Source organism: Artemia sp. Qi Xiang Cuo, chromosome 12, assembly GCF_049724085.1.
Source record: "Artemia sp. Qi Xiang Cuo chromosome 12, ASM4972408v1, whole genome shotgun sequence".
Taxonomy (NCBI): Eukaryota; Metazoa; Arthropoda; class Branchiopoda; order Anostraca; family Artemiidae; genus Artemia; species Artemia sp. Qi Xiang Cuo.
The window spans coordinates 6,255,873-6,270,226 of record NC_142805.1 but is presented as its reverse complement, the minus strand read 5'-3'; the positions used below and the strand labels follow the sequence as shown (position 1 = coordinate 6,270,226).

The 14,354-nt window shown below is 33.0% G+C and overlaps 1 long non-coding RNA gene across 1 annotated transcript; it reads right to left on the bottom strand.

Moving 5' to 3' along the window:
* Nucleotides 1-713: 713 nt before the first annotated feature.
* Nucleotides 714-13,330, bottom strand: LOC148945702 (uncharacterized). The gene is made up of 3 exons (XR_016142592.1): nt 13,118-13,330; nt 4,742-4,855; nt 714-904 (listed from the first exon to the last, which is right to left on the bottom strand). It is a non-coding gene; the product is annotated as an uncharacterized LOC148945702 (long non-coding RNA).
* Nucleotides 13,331-14,354: the final 1,024 nt, after the last annotated feature.

The following is a 14,354-nucleotide window of genomic DNA, read 5'->3' as shown; positions in this document are numbered from 1 at the left end:
AACAATATTTATCTCAGTCTTTGATATCGAAAGGTTGCATGGGCCCAAGAAAGCTTTCAGAGAAGTCGTTTAAAAACTAGGTAAGTTCCTGGTCAGACTTTTTTGGGCGCACTGCACTTTCAATTCTGTAAAATGCAATATTTACTTAAAGGCCCCATTTTTATTTGATTTTGAAATCAACCTTGCAATTTGAACCCCACATAAATTATCCACTTCTTTGGTAACAGTTTTGCCTTCATATGAAACTAAAGTGTTTTTAGAAGCGTATGATTAGACAGCAGACTTGTCCACTGGCATGTTGTTACGAAATATTCATTTTAGTGCATATAGTTAAGTCCAAGGATACATATCAACCAGGCTTTCCACCAGAAATAAAAGAAAATGTGTCATATTTAAAAAATTGTAAAAGACCTCTAATGAGTTCCAAAAGCCAGAAAAAAGTTCCAAATAAAATTAAGTTTGTCGTTTTATTAAGGGGTTTTAGAATTTAAGGATTAAGGGGTTAAGGAAGTAAGGTTAAAGGGTTTAAGGATACAAAATTTTATGTCTTGATAATAAAAACCATCTGGGAAAACTGTTTACTAAAAATTCTCTTCAAATACAACCTCTTCACTCAGATGTAAGAAACACTTATCTTTGACAACCCGCCACAACTTCAACGCAAATTTAAGATAGATCTGCTCAATTTGGACGCGTAAAAATACAAAAGAAGATCAGAATATCAGAAGCATACCTTCGTCCTCGTCAATGTTGGACTTCAGTTTAACATGTTCAGCTCTACGTTGAAAACCTGCAGAGATGCCAGGAGAAAGAGAAATAAGATTCACTTCGGTTTCCTTAAATAACCCAGGATGTATATTTCCAAAAATACTTTTATCATCATTTAAGAATGTATCTTCAGCTTCTATAAAAACCAGAATAAAATCACACAAAAACAATCGCAACAAAAACAAGTCAGTTTGAACCTCAGAACACCTAGACACTTTGTAAATATATACAAAGGTGAAGAGTAAAGGGTTTGGAAAAGAAATGACGACAATAGCCAACTATTTTAAGTTCAGTCAAAAAAGAATGTTGATCAAGGTCACTGTATATAAATTTATACAGTGTAATCAACCTCAGTAATTTTGGGCTACTACATTATTGGCGCGTACAAACAGCTCCTCCCTTTTAATCTGCCATCAGCGGTCCATATATGTATTGGAATAAATTCATTTGGAATTAGATTTTTTAAAAGTTAGCGTTACAAAGGTGAAGACAAGTTTTGCGTTCAAGAGAAATCTGACTTGTCTATCCGTGCAAAAATCTAGTGTCGCTTATTTTTCTACTTCTTTTAATGTTCTCCGGAGCACTTTAATCTTGGTCCGGCTTTGTCTAATGGTTGAGATAGGGAATAATTGTACTTTCTAAATTTATATACAGTGATCAAGGTTGAAGCGATAGCTAATACCTAGTAAAGAGCTAACCACCTTTAGTATTAGAAAGCTTAAAATTTGTCTTGGAGGAAAAAAAAATGTCTAGTCAGAAAAATAGGGCATTTATAGCTTATTAGTTACTCACCACTCTAATGACTGTGCTGATTGGCAGGAATTTTGACTATTATTTTGAGTTAAATTAATAGTAAAAGCTTATAAAAAAAAACAATTTTCTGGGAATTTCAAAAAAGCTTGAAAACTACAAATTAGTACTGAATGGGAATAGAAAGAGAACTATTGGAATCACCATTAGCATACATAATTTCATATTAATAAGATTAAAGACCCAATTTGAAAGATTTCAAAATCCTTAACCAGATGTTCTTATTCCGTCTTGAGTTATTCCTCTCCCAGTAGCATCAGTAGGTGACAATAAAACGAATTTTGAAAGCAAGCTGAGAGGCAACAAAATAATTGAAATTCAAAGCTAATTCATAACAATAGATACTATTTATTTTAATTTTTAGTGTATTTTATTTGAACAATTCTTGAAAATTTAAAAAAAAATCATAATACTCTGATGAGTCTTCTGTTTTTTCCACCACTAATGGGGCACTGTAAAATTACAGGGGCGTTGAAATAAACAATGAAAACTTTGAACTCAGCCCTATATTGCTCAATTATTTTGTTCATAACTGTTACTTTTACCATTGGGTATTCCTTGACAAGAGCAAAAATCCATTACCACGCTAAAGCTTAAATCCATTACCACGCTAAAGCTTAAGTTGATCATTGTTCATATTTTGGGACAATGAGTTACTATCAAATTTAGTCAAAACGTAATTTTTAAAGATTAAAATAATTTTTTTTTTAATTATTATGTTCAAAAGTCCCAAAAATCCACAGTTCAAAGAATCGACTGGTAAAGTGATGGCTAGGCGGCCAGTTGGTCTTGTTTTCATCGCTGACTTAATTTTAGATAGATTTCGTTCAGTAGATAGAGCAGGTATTCTATAAGGTATTCGTATAGAAGGTATTCTAGACTTCGACTGTGATTACATAAAAAAAAGTTTTTTTTTAATTAAAAGTAAAGAGCAACATTAAAACTCAAAGCGAACAGAAATTATTCCGTATATGCGGGGGGTTGCCCTTCTTCATATACGGAATAATTTCTGTTGCTTTTAAGTTTTAAAGTTGCTCCTTACTTTCAGTAAAAAAAACTATTTTTTATTGAATTTCTTATCATTTTTCAAATCATCTCAGAAAATCTACCCCCCCCCCTCGATGATTTGTGATTTTTTCAGATCATGGCGGAATCCCCCTGAGTAGAATTTTTCCCAGAACAACCCCCCCCCCCACAGAAAGTTTTTCCCGCGGAAAATTTCCCCACGAATAATTTCTCCTGGTTATAATTCTCACAAGGGAGCCCCCCCCCCCCACGCAGAAATAATTCCAACTCTGTTGAAAATTCACCTTGGACAATTCCCCAGAGAATCTACGCATGTAAAATGGGATCGCCAACGAGAAAGCAAGGTAAACAAAGAAAAAATCATATATAAATTCTGGCTAATTCCCCATGAGTAAAATTTACCCTTAAAAATTTACCCCATAGAACTTCCATCCCAATGGGAAACTCTGCCCATAGAAAATCTATCCCTAGAAAATGTCTGTATGATTCCTAATAGCAAATATTATATGTCAATAATGGACAAATTTCATAACTTGCAACCCTTCCATTGAGGGTTGTGGGACGGCTGAGTCATCCCCAAAGACGGAATTATTGGATTTTTCAACACTAATCAACAAAAAGGATATCTCAAAATTTTGATGGGACGACTTTGGGGAAGAAGGACGTGGGAGGGGAGCTACTAGCCCCCCTTTTTTAGTCAATTAAAAAGAGCCCTAGAAATTTTAATTTCCATTCTAATGAGCCCTCTCTCAATCTTGTAGACCAATTGATTCGATACAACCCAGGGGAAGACAAAGAAGAGAAAAACAACAACAAATAAACATGCGTCCATGATCTTAATTCTGGCAAAAAATACAAAATTATACATTTTCAACAGTGTAAGCTTGTTATCTCTACATTAAGGTTTCCTGATACGCTGAACCTGGTGGTACATTTTCAATAAGATTTCTAGACTTTTGCGGGATGTTTTCCACCTTTATCTCAAATCAGGAAAATTTTCTCACACCCATAGCTTTGGATGGGTAAAATTAAACTTAATGTACTGTATATTTAAAATCAGCATAAAAAAACCAATTACCTTGATTTTTCTTCTGCTATCAAAATTCTGTATTTTAAGTTTTGGCTACTATTGGGCTGAGTTGCTTCTCACTTACAGTTTTTACCACAAACTCTATGATATTCTCTTTTACATTTTATGGTTAAACCCATAGCTATGAAGTAAAGAACAAACCTCAGCAAATAGTACGCAAACATTTTGAAGTGCATTTTCTACAAAACTGTCCAGTGGAAACCCTTTTTTTACACATGCTGATTTCAAAATCCCAATTATTATAAGGGTTAAATATAATGTTAGCTTGTAATTAGTAATTTTTTCAAACTTTTTCATTTTTTTTTCTTTTAAATGAGTCGGAAAGCCCAATAAAGTCAAATCGAAATAAAAGTTTAAATACCAAGGAACATTTTTGCATACGTAGCACAAGTGTATTTTTCCAGGGATCATCGTGTCAAAACTGGGGCTTGAAATTTCCAGCCACGAAGCATATTTTTCTGCAAAAAAATAGCTAAAAGGTTGGGGAACAAAAATTCTGAGATCCAATCCATTATTGAGGAAACCATGCACAAAAATCCTAGGGAATGGGGGGAGGGGTAGGTGAGTCCGTTACTATTGTTTATTTTATTTGAAAAAAAAACAGTCATTTTATTATAAAAGTACAAAATGTCTTTAAACTAACACTAAATTTTCTTGCATAAGTGGGAGTTTGACCCTCAACCCCTCCCCCACGTAGAGAATAATTGACATTACAACAGAGCATATACTTTATTAAGAGTATAATTAGGATCTAGAATAACCTAATACTTTAGATCAAAGAGTGGGGGAGTTTGGGGAAGAAGTGACTATTGCCAGACAAAAGCTTGATAAAACAAAGAGGGGAACGGTGTAACTTAATTTGATGGTAACTATTTATCGAATTGCACAACGGTAATAAAAATGATTGTAATAAAAATAAATTAATAATAATTAGGTGTTATAGTTTGTTTAATTTATTTTTCAAGGATGGTAATGACTCTCCTAATTATTGAACAAAAACAGCAAAATAAGCAGGAAATTGGCTGTACCACCACTAATACTAATTACCTTGCTTAACAGCAGTGATGTCAGACAGTATGGGTGTTTCCATAGTTCATCAACTGAGTCAAATACACAGTTTGTCTCTCTTGACTGTTCCAAGTGGTTAGAAATCTCTAGAATCTAAACGATTAATGAATTATTATATGGTACTTTATGCCATAATTATATGGTATGGTATTTACCATAATTATATGGTAAATAGTTGGGCTATACAGTATCATCTCTTCAAGAGGGGATGAAAGAGCACAAAAACGAGGAAACTATTGGAAGATAAAAGCATAAGAAGGGTGAATTCCCAACATTCAAGACCCATTTATTAACAATCTTACTTTCATAGCAACCGACAGCAATAAAACTAGTTTTATTGCAAATAGATTTGTTTTTTTTTCTTTAACCCCTGGACAATCTATTGAAAGTCTTAAGGTCCTAGAAAATTTTTAAATTACAAATAAAAGTTAAAACAGAAAAAACATTTTTTGAACAGAACTCATACTACCATTTAGTACTTAACATTTACAGCATTTGTCACTTATTATGACATTTATTTTATATAGCTTGTCCTGTTGAACCTATGTGTTTTTAAGTCACTTGACTGTAATTAAAATATTTGGCAAAATGTTGGGCCCTTAAAACCAAGCCAGCCTAAGCCCCCAAAACCTGAAGGGTTCCAACTGGTATGTATTGATAGGTGCTGGTAGGGAAGGGAGCCAGGCCCTTCCCTTTTGGAAAAGGAGACTATACATTGGGAACTTGGCTGCCGTTTATTTGCCCCTCTTTGTCTTCGTGTTTTTGTCCCACTTTGTCTTTTTGCCCTCCTTTTCTTTGAGCAGTGAAAGATTTGTTTCAAGACAAAATTCATTTCAAAATCGTTAAGCAGTATAAAAGCCCCAGATAATTTGCATTGTTTAATTCCCATTAATATTGCTGCCAAAAAAATGTTGACAGCGTAAATGGTATTTTAATTATTATTTTAGTATCTTTCTTTGTTGTCATTTCCTGTCGGCATCTAACTTAGATTGAAAACTAGTTTAAAAGACAGGATTCCTCTTATATTGGTAATTCATTTTCAAAGAAAAAAAGGCTGATTAAAAAAAATAATAATAAATAATAAAATTATGGCAAAAGAAATTTCTAATCAGTATTGGTAATTCATTACCAATAATCATGTTGGTAATTCCTTTTCAAAGAAAAGAAGGCTGAATAAAAAAAAAGTGCACCACAAGTAATTTCTAATCAACATAATCACCTCATGATTGAAGCATTTGTCTTACCTGTAAACAAGCTTTGTAATAACATTTCCATAAACCGTCACTAACAATGATTTGAAGTGAGTTGTGGCAATTTCCTTAAGCTCCTCGTCAGTTCAACTGCAGAAACTCCCAAACTTTAATATATCTAACATTCTACAACAAAGTTTTAGAATATTAGATGTATTACAAAAACGGCAAACCCATCCCCATGCACAACATGAGATAAAACCCTCAAAAAATTTTTTTTGCAACCCAAATTTGTCTTACTTATTTATTGATAGGCAATTGATAATTAATTCCTTAATTATTGACTTATTTAACTCAACCAATGAACTGATTAAATTGAGTTTTTAAAAAGTTATTTTATGATAGGTCTGTTTTTATTTTGAAATCTTTGTCCCCCCTTCCCCACCCCTAAAAAAAAACTGAGAAAATCTTCTGATAAAAAACCTTCTAGGGGGAATGGGTGATAGATATTTATTTCAAATTTATATCAATCTTAAGAAAAGATGAGTCTTTGAGACAAATATAAAAAAAATTTTAAATAAAAAAAAAATAATTGATTGAAAAAAAAACTGATATGGAAATGACTAAAGAACACATTATTATTTAACAGCAAAGATCGAATAACTATTCACTGAATATTAGGTCAAATGAAAAGTCATACAATAAGATTGGTCCAGAGTAAGAGAAAAAGTCACACATAAAATTAAGTCAAAAATTCAGGGGCTAAATATGAACAAAAAAATTAAGAAGAACACGTTGTTTTTATCAGAGGCAACCATCTGTTGTTGCCTACAGTAAAGATTCATTAGGCTTCAAGGTATTCTTATTTACTTTCTTTTGTTCAGAGTCAAATCATTTGGAAGGGGTGAATGTAAAAACTTTGAAGGGGGCTTGTGGAATTGGGGTGGGTGCTTGTGCAGTGGGCATGTTTGATTCATTGTGTGAACAAAAAAGCTAAGGATATTAAATTGAAACTTCAGGAAAGGTTGAGTTGTAATTGAAATAAATCAAAGTTCTTTCCCATTATATGGGAACTTACAAGGAAACCAGTCATGAAAAACCCATTTTTGACGATTAATTCAAGACACCGCTATACAGTAATGGAATGCTTAGCGTGGTTTTCAATGCGTATACGATATTTAAACTGTTGTTTTTGGGGTTTAGGGGTTGAAAAGGGTACCTAGGTTTGGTTATGTATTTAATATATGCAATGCTTTACCCAATATCCCCCTTAATGTGCAAATATATAGCCCAAATTTGTTTCTAAACTATTATATTTTCATCCTATTTTGTTTTATTTCATTAGCATTAACCAAACTTGACTTTTTAGAAGTGCCCATATAATGGAAAAGTACCTAAATCGAAAGAACACTATGTGCATCCAGTCTATGCAAAAAGGCATATCTGTAATATCTTAGGAACAGGTAAGAGCATTAACTTGAAACTGTCAAGGCCCCTACAAATGCTTTGGCTACTATGACTAGTTGCAACTTGAACTGCAACTACTAGCAACAGTAAATAACCTTAACTGTGGCTGCAACCACTTTTATTTGCAATGACATTCAGGAAATTTGAAGGGAGACATACATAGAAACTTTCAGGGAATTATAAAGGAGATATTCAAAAGCAATCACAGGACAGCGAAAAGGAATTGGTAGGCATAGTGCCCTTGTAAGAGTCAAGTTATTGAAGGGCAACCAACCCCCTCTCCACTCTTCTCTCTAAAATGTATCTAGCTAAAATTTTCAGATGGTGGAAATTTTCCAAATAACTATACGTCAGGGGTTTACAAAGCCCCCACTGCATATACGGAAAGGTGTGTAAGTCTTGCAAGTCACCAGTAGTAATCATATGGCACATTAGGCCTCATTCAATTGGAAATCAAAAGTTATACTGCCCTCTAGGAATCAAAAGTAATCAGAGGGCAATCAGCCCATAGGCTACTCTGTTTCCCCCAATGCATACAATCAAAATTTTGAGATAGCCGTCTTGTTCAAAATAGTCAAAAAATGCTAAAAGGCTACACCTTCATGGTTGACAAACCTCCCTTAAGCCCTGAGGCTAGGGCAATAAGTTATAAAATTTGCTCTTAAAGGATGCTCATTTGGTTGAAAATCAAAAGCTCTTATGTACTTTTTAAATCAAAAGTAAAACATTTGAGCCTACCAGCCCCCTAAGCAACCTTTCCCTCCAAATGCATCTTATAAAAATTTGGCAATAACCATTTTGTTAAAAATAGTCCAAAGGTCAACTAACTATACCACCAGGATTTAAAATCCCCCAGCCCATGAGGCAAGAGCTCCCCACTGTTAATCTGGATCTTCAAAAAAGGCTTAGGGCATTGAGGTGAAACTTTCCAGAAATGTTGAAAGGGATACCAAACACAAACAAAACACTATGAACTTGCTCTTTGCAAAAAAGTAATATCAGCAACATTTGAGTAACAAATGAGGGTACGTTGAAACTTTCAAGGAGACAACTTTGAAAAGACATTAGAGGGCAATTAAGGACATTTAGGGTAGAGGCCAGGAACCCTTAGGGCTGTGGGGGGAGTGCATTGCATCTCTGGAGGAAGAGTTACTAGAGCTTTTGATCCATGCCCTGACCTATTTTACTTGCTGATTAAAGATTTACCGGAGAGTTTCAAAGAGATACTACTGACTTTAATTAACTAATCTATTAATGAGAGCTATGATCACAAGGAATAAAAAAACACATCTATAATTCAGTACCAAAGCTAGTTGGCTTAAGTAAAGTGAACATTCAGCAAAGTATCTAGAGCCTTTCCTCTCCTGTACATTTTCCCTCAACAAGTTTTTCTGACAGTTGTGTCAATTCAAAAAAATCTAGGTAGAAGTGGTGTATTTTTATAAATCTTAGAGAATTTTTTTTCACTTTTTACCATTACAATTTTTTCAATTTGGTATTATGAAAAAAAAAAAATAAAAAATTTTCAATGGAGATACAAAAAAAAATACTAATATTCAAGTTTAAACAGGGGGGAGAATGATTAAATATCTTCTCCAAATGACACAGCTTGGTACCAAACTGCAATGACCTCAAATAATATTTGTTTTATAAAGTGAAAGTTTCTAAAATTGAATCCAGAGCACTAAATGAAGGAAAAGAAGTTTAAATTGTCTAAACAATGTGTCCTTCTATAGCAAAATAAATTCCCCATAGATCAATGCTCCTGCTGTTGCTTGTTTACTATTAAATTTTCTTAAAGAAGAGAGTTATTCATTGGAAATAAGTGGATAATCCTAATTTGGGCATTGACTATGTAGATCTTCATATTATGTAGCTAGCTAGAATGTGCATACATAGCTTAACGCTATTTTTGTGCTGTTTCTGGGGTAAAGTCCAAAAAAACAGGTTACTAAATTCTATGGGGCAAAGTCCATATTGATCCCTTAATGGGGACCCACAAGGTAACTTGTTATCCTGTCCAGTAGTTTTTTTTACTATCATGTAAAGTTGAAAAATAGTTAAAAACTAATTGGATTTAAAAATAAAGCTTTTAAATAATCCCTTAAACAACTCGATGATGGTTTAGCGTCCTGTGAATAACATCAAAAAAAGAGAAAAGTGGTACTTTTTGCATATTATAAAGTAAGAATGTTTAATTTTTTGGTTTCTCTATACAGCCTTGGGCTATATGAGACCATTCATATAATAAGGGAGGGGGATGCATTGTCAAAAATGCAAATCAAATTAGGTACTAAAAATTTGAATAAAATTAGAACTCTAAAAATGTGTATCTTTGGTAAAATTCTAGACAAACTACTTTTCTTTATATTGGAAAGTAGAAAGGTTAGAAAAATAAAACTTTCAGTACTGAATCTAGGACAAAAAACATACTCCAGGAAGGTATTTCCAAGCTACTATATTTATTTTCTTCTGATTTCTATGTTTAAGAAATTTGCCTATTTAATGGGTTTTGTATTACTTGTCTCTGTTTTCGTATTTTGAATATAAAGAAAAGCCCCTAAATAAGACCCTTGACAAATTCACAGCTTCCTTCAAACCTCTCAATAAGTTATTGCCAATGTGCCCATTTTAGTACATGTATAGTGCAGGTTCCTCATAAGACCCTTCATACAGAATCAACCCTATCATCTAAAGCACATATTCAGTGGAGGTGTTATGGAGTTTGGATTCCTCCAAAATGTTTGTCAGACTTGTAAAAACGTAATAAAAATGTAAAATAGCACATTTTTTGTGTTCTTAAAACATTTTTGTTGGGATCAAGAAATTTGGAATAGGAACAGATACCTACTAGAACAGAGACAAAATAACATTATACCTTAATTTCCAGTTTTCTTTTCTCTGGCTTTAGTTTTAAAAAAGTAAGTCTTGTTATTTAAGAAAATCTTCAACCACAGAGAAAGGGGCAAACCTGCATGGGGGAGACTCCATACGTTCAACCTCTTGTCATAGATATGTAGCTCTCAACAAATTGGATGATGAATCTTTGCACTGTGGAAGTATCAGTGAGTTTGAGACTGATGAAAAATTTTCTTGTGGAAATTTTGTGCTTGTAAGGCTTATGGTGGGAAAGAAGCAAAACTCTGCTGTTTACTATGTTGGTAAAATTGAAGAAATAAGTGGAAGAGTAGCAGAAATAAACTACCTGCACAAGTCTGGTGGGAAGTTCATCTTCCCTGAATGTCAAGATTGTGCAGAAACTGACTTTCAAGACATTATCATGAAGCTTCCCACACCAGTGTAGGTAGGAGGAACTGGGCAAACAGCCAAAGCTCTTGTATTTGGCTGTGATTTGACCCAATATCCCATAAAATAAATTTTATTTTACATTTAACTTGTATATTATCTTAATTAAATGTTAATATTATCTGAATCAATTATTACAAGCATTAATTAATAAATTTCTGAAAATGCCCACTGTGTGTCCAAAGTCAACCCCTTGTTGGGGCAACTTTGGACACTTGAAGAAATCACACATTTTGGGTCTCATCAAGAAACAACTTGATGGATGTCATTGAAAAAAAAATACCAAGCAAAGTGAATAATTGAGTAATCTATTAGTGTAAAAAGGAATTTTGTATCTTTAGAAATACATCTTGTAAGGGTCAAAATCCTCAAAATGTAGAATTTCACCCCTCTCCCCCTATTTATGGTTTTTTTTTCTAAACCTATGAAACATATTTGAACATCTTTGAAACCTCATAAATTGAGATTGAGCAAAGTTGTGAAGCTGAAAAATACTTTTCTCGAACTTCATCTAAGCAGAAGATTTATTTTGCAAGGTTTCACTTTTATAAAAAAAAAAATAAATAAATGTCATCAAAGGTCAGAAATGCTTCAAAATAACTTCCCAGGACAAACTTTAGTCTGTAGATCCACCCTATAAAGTTTCATTTTCCTAACCTAACTACTTTCCAAGATTACAAAAAATAGCTTGTCTAATTTTACTGTATCTTTTTGCTCTAACATGTCTTTTTCTGAAGAGGCCATATTCTAGACTAGATCTTTATCCATTTTACTATTGAAAGTAATGGAAATGTTAATTAGAATTCTTGAATCAGCTTGATATGTCAACCTTTTCTCACTAGATAGTAGGCCTACTTGTTTGTGTAGGCTATATGCATTTTCAAACTTTTGGTTACTATTGACTGTTTTGAATTCAATCTAGGGGTTCAAATGAAATTTGTTCCATAAGTAATTATATTAGAAAACAATGTAAGAAAGTAGTAGATTTTGGTCAGTTTATATTACTGACCTATGATTAAAATGAAAATACCACTCAATGTCTTAATATATGCTTTCCAATTTTTTTTTTTTTTTTGCTGGTAAATATAGAGCAGTCTGCATTTCTGACCTATGAATAATGTGAAAATACCACTTGATGTCTATTTTTATGCTTTTATAATAATGGATTTTGTTGCGAATTCAATTTCAACCTATCCTAATCTTTCTAACTGTACCAAAATATATAGCCTATATTACATTCTAAATTTTGTCATTATCAATTTAATTTATGTGTAAACCCATTTTACCAAGAGAAACACTAAGAGGTATCAAAATTAAGAGAAAAATCTTTGATAGTCTGTCAAGGGTTTAAAATTGAACTTGCCATAAAAGCAAATATTATATTCAAAAAGGAAATAAAAAATGCATCAAGTGGTATGTTCACTTTATTTGTAGGTCAGAAATACAAACTGTTTCATATTTACTAAATTGGTTTACTTGAAAATTTGATCTTAAGCCCATTACAGACCCTCAAAGATAATACCTTTTTCTCTTTTTTTTTCATATCTCATATAAAAGGCTTAAAAAAAACAATTATTACTTCATTATATGCAGAAATAAAAAAATTGTAATTAATTGCAGCTCCATTATACTTTAACCCCCCTCCCTCTCCACTTATTTATAGCCCAAGTTATATACCGTACTTCTTATGTGTTTTCTGGTCCTTCATTTTGTCACAGATGATTCAATTATGGGTAAACTGGTATGGACAAAGAGTGATACTAACAGCAGTATATAAAATAAGAGAAAAAGGTATCATATTTGAGGAGTCCATAAAAGGCTTAAACATTCAATTTCTGAGTAAAGCAATTGTACAAATTTACAACCACTCCAAGTCATATGAAAACATGTTAAGAAAACAATTCTTAGTTCATAATATGCATAATAATTCTAGGTAGCATGTTATCCAGGGGGAGCAACTTTATCCTCACTATTTTCCTTGTTTTTCCAGCTTTTTGTCAATTCTCAAATTGTTGACAATCATTTATAAAACAAACACCCCAAAGCCATCTAGCTAATTAAACATAACCAAACCTAACTTAACCTAAATTTATCAATCTTTGCTTATTTGTATATTTTTGGTAGATGGCAGTGATGATGTTTAACTTTCATATACAGAATATTTGAGAATAGATAAATGAAATCAAATATGTTTGTTTTTCAAAATTAGAAAAAAAAATGTACAACAGTGAAAGAAGTGATGATAAAGGTTCTCCCCCTGGCATGTAAGAATTGTTTTCTTAACATGTTTCCTTATGACCTGGATGGTTGTAGATTTAAACTGTAATATAAACTGCTCTAAGTTTACCATAAGAACTCCAAGTGATACTTCCATAAAAGTATTTATATTTACCTATATATGTCCATTAGGAGAGTTGGTAATAAAGTCAAATGAAGCCATTTTCAGAATTATTGAAAGTACTTTTTGTAACTTTTAATTATTTCCTTTTGAGCAGGGAAACCACTAAACTAGCAATGAAATCAGAGATAGTGGAACTAAGTTAGAAAAATAATTGTTAAAAAACGATTTTTAACAATTACAAGCACGACAAAAACAAATGCTAGTTTGCTCACTTTGCTGCGTTTGGTTTCACCGTTCGACCACCATCTATTTATTGGTTTTAACAGTTGTCTTAGGGTGCGCAAGAGCCCTTTCTTCATTATGGATTTTTCAGGCGATAACTGATGCAATTTCACGCACAAACGGCCGTTTTTGCCCGATCCGTCAAATTTCCACCGCTTTTTCCTGTAAGTAGATGCGACAAAACGGTTCAACGGCTGCATTGAAATAGTTCTATTGAACCGTCAGAAAACGCATGCGGTATTTTGAATTCAAAGCCATGGATCTCACTGAAAAATTTTTAATATTTGTTAGGAATCGTCCCTTAATTTAAGACAAGAGAAATGAGGGCCATTGTAAGAAACATTTAGTCCTGAAGGCCGGGGAAGACATTTCATGGGAAATGAATATAGAAGGTGAAAATTAAGTCACTGCTTAGCCTAGGCTAATAGCCTACAGGCTGCACTTTTGATCACTAGAACTTATTCTAGCCCATTTGTTTACTGTTCCCCTTCTGAACGCAACCCTCTACCAAGCTTTTCATGGAGTACTCCAATCTAAATCATAGGTAAAACTCTAGTTTAGCTACTTTCTGCAGTTTTACAAATGGGTTAAGTTAAGAAAATTAAACTTTCAGTAATAAATCCAGGGCCAACAAAATCCCCAGGAAGTTATTGCCAAGCTTCTATGTTAACTCTTTTGTGATTTTCAAGGTTTAGAAATTTGCCTACTTGAAAAGATCTTTAAAGGTAATAAAAAGTCACTGCCCTCTAGAGGGAGAAGGATTAGAGGGAGGTACATCAAAATACCTTCCCAAAACATAGTTTAGTCTGTAGACCCATCCCTGGAAATTTTTTCCTAACCTAACCCCTTCCCAAGATAGCAAAAAGTAGAATTTTACCTCTTTGTTTTATAAAACTAAAACCTTACAAAATAGATTTTAAGGCACAATAGCCATACAATAAGGCACATGAGACGTGGCTTTTTCAGGAAAAGTCCAACTCGGCAATCAAAAGTTGTTTTCACTGAA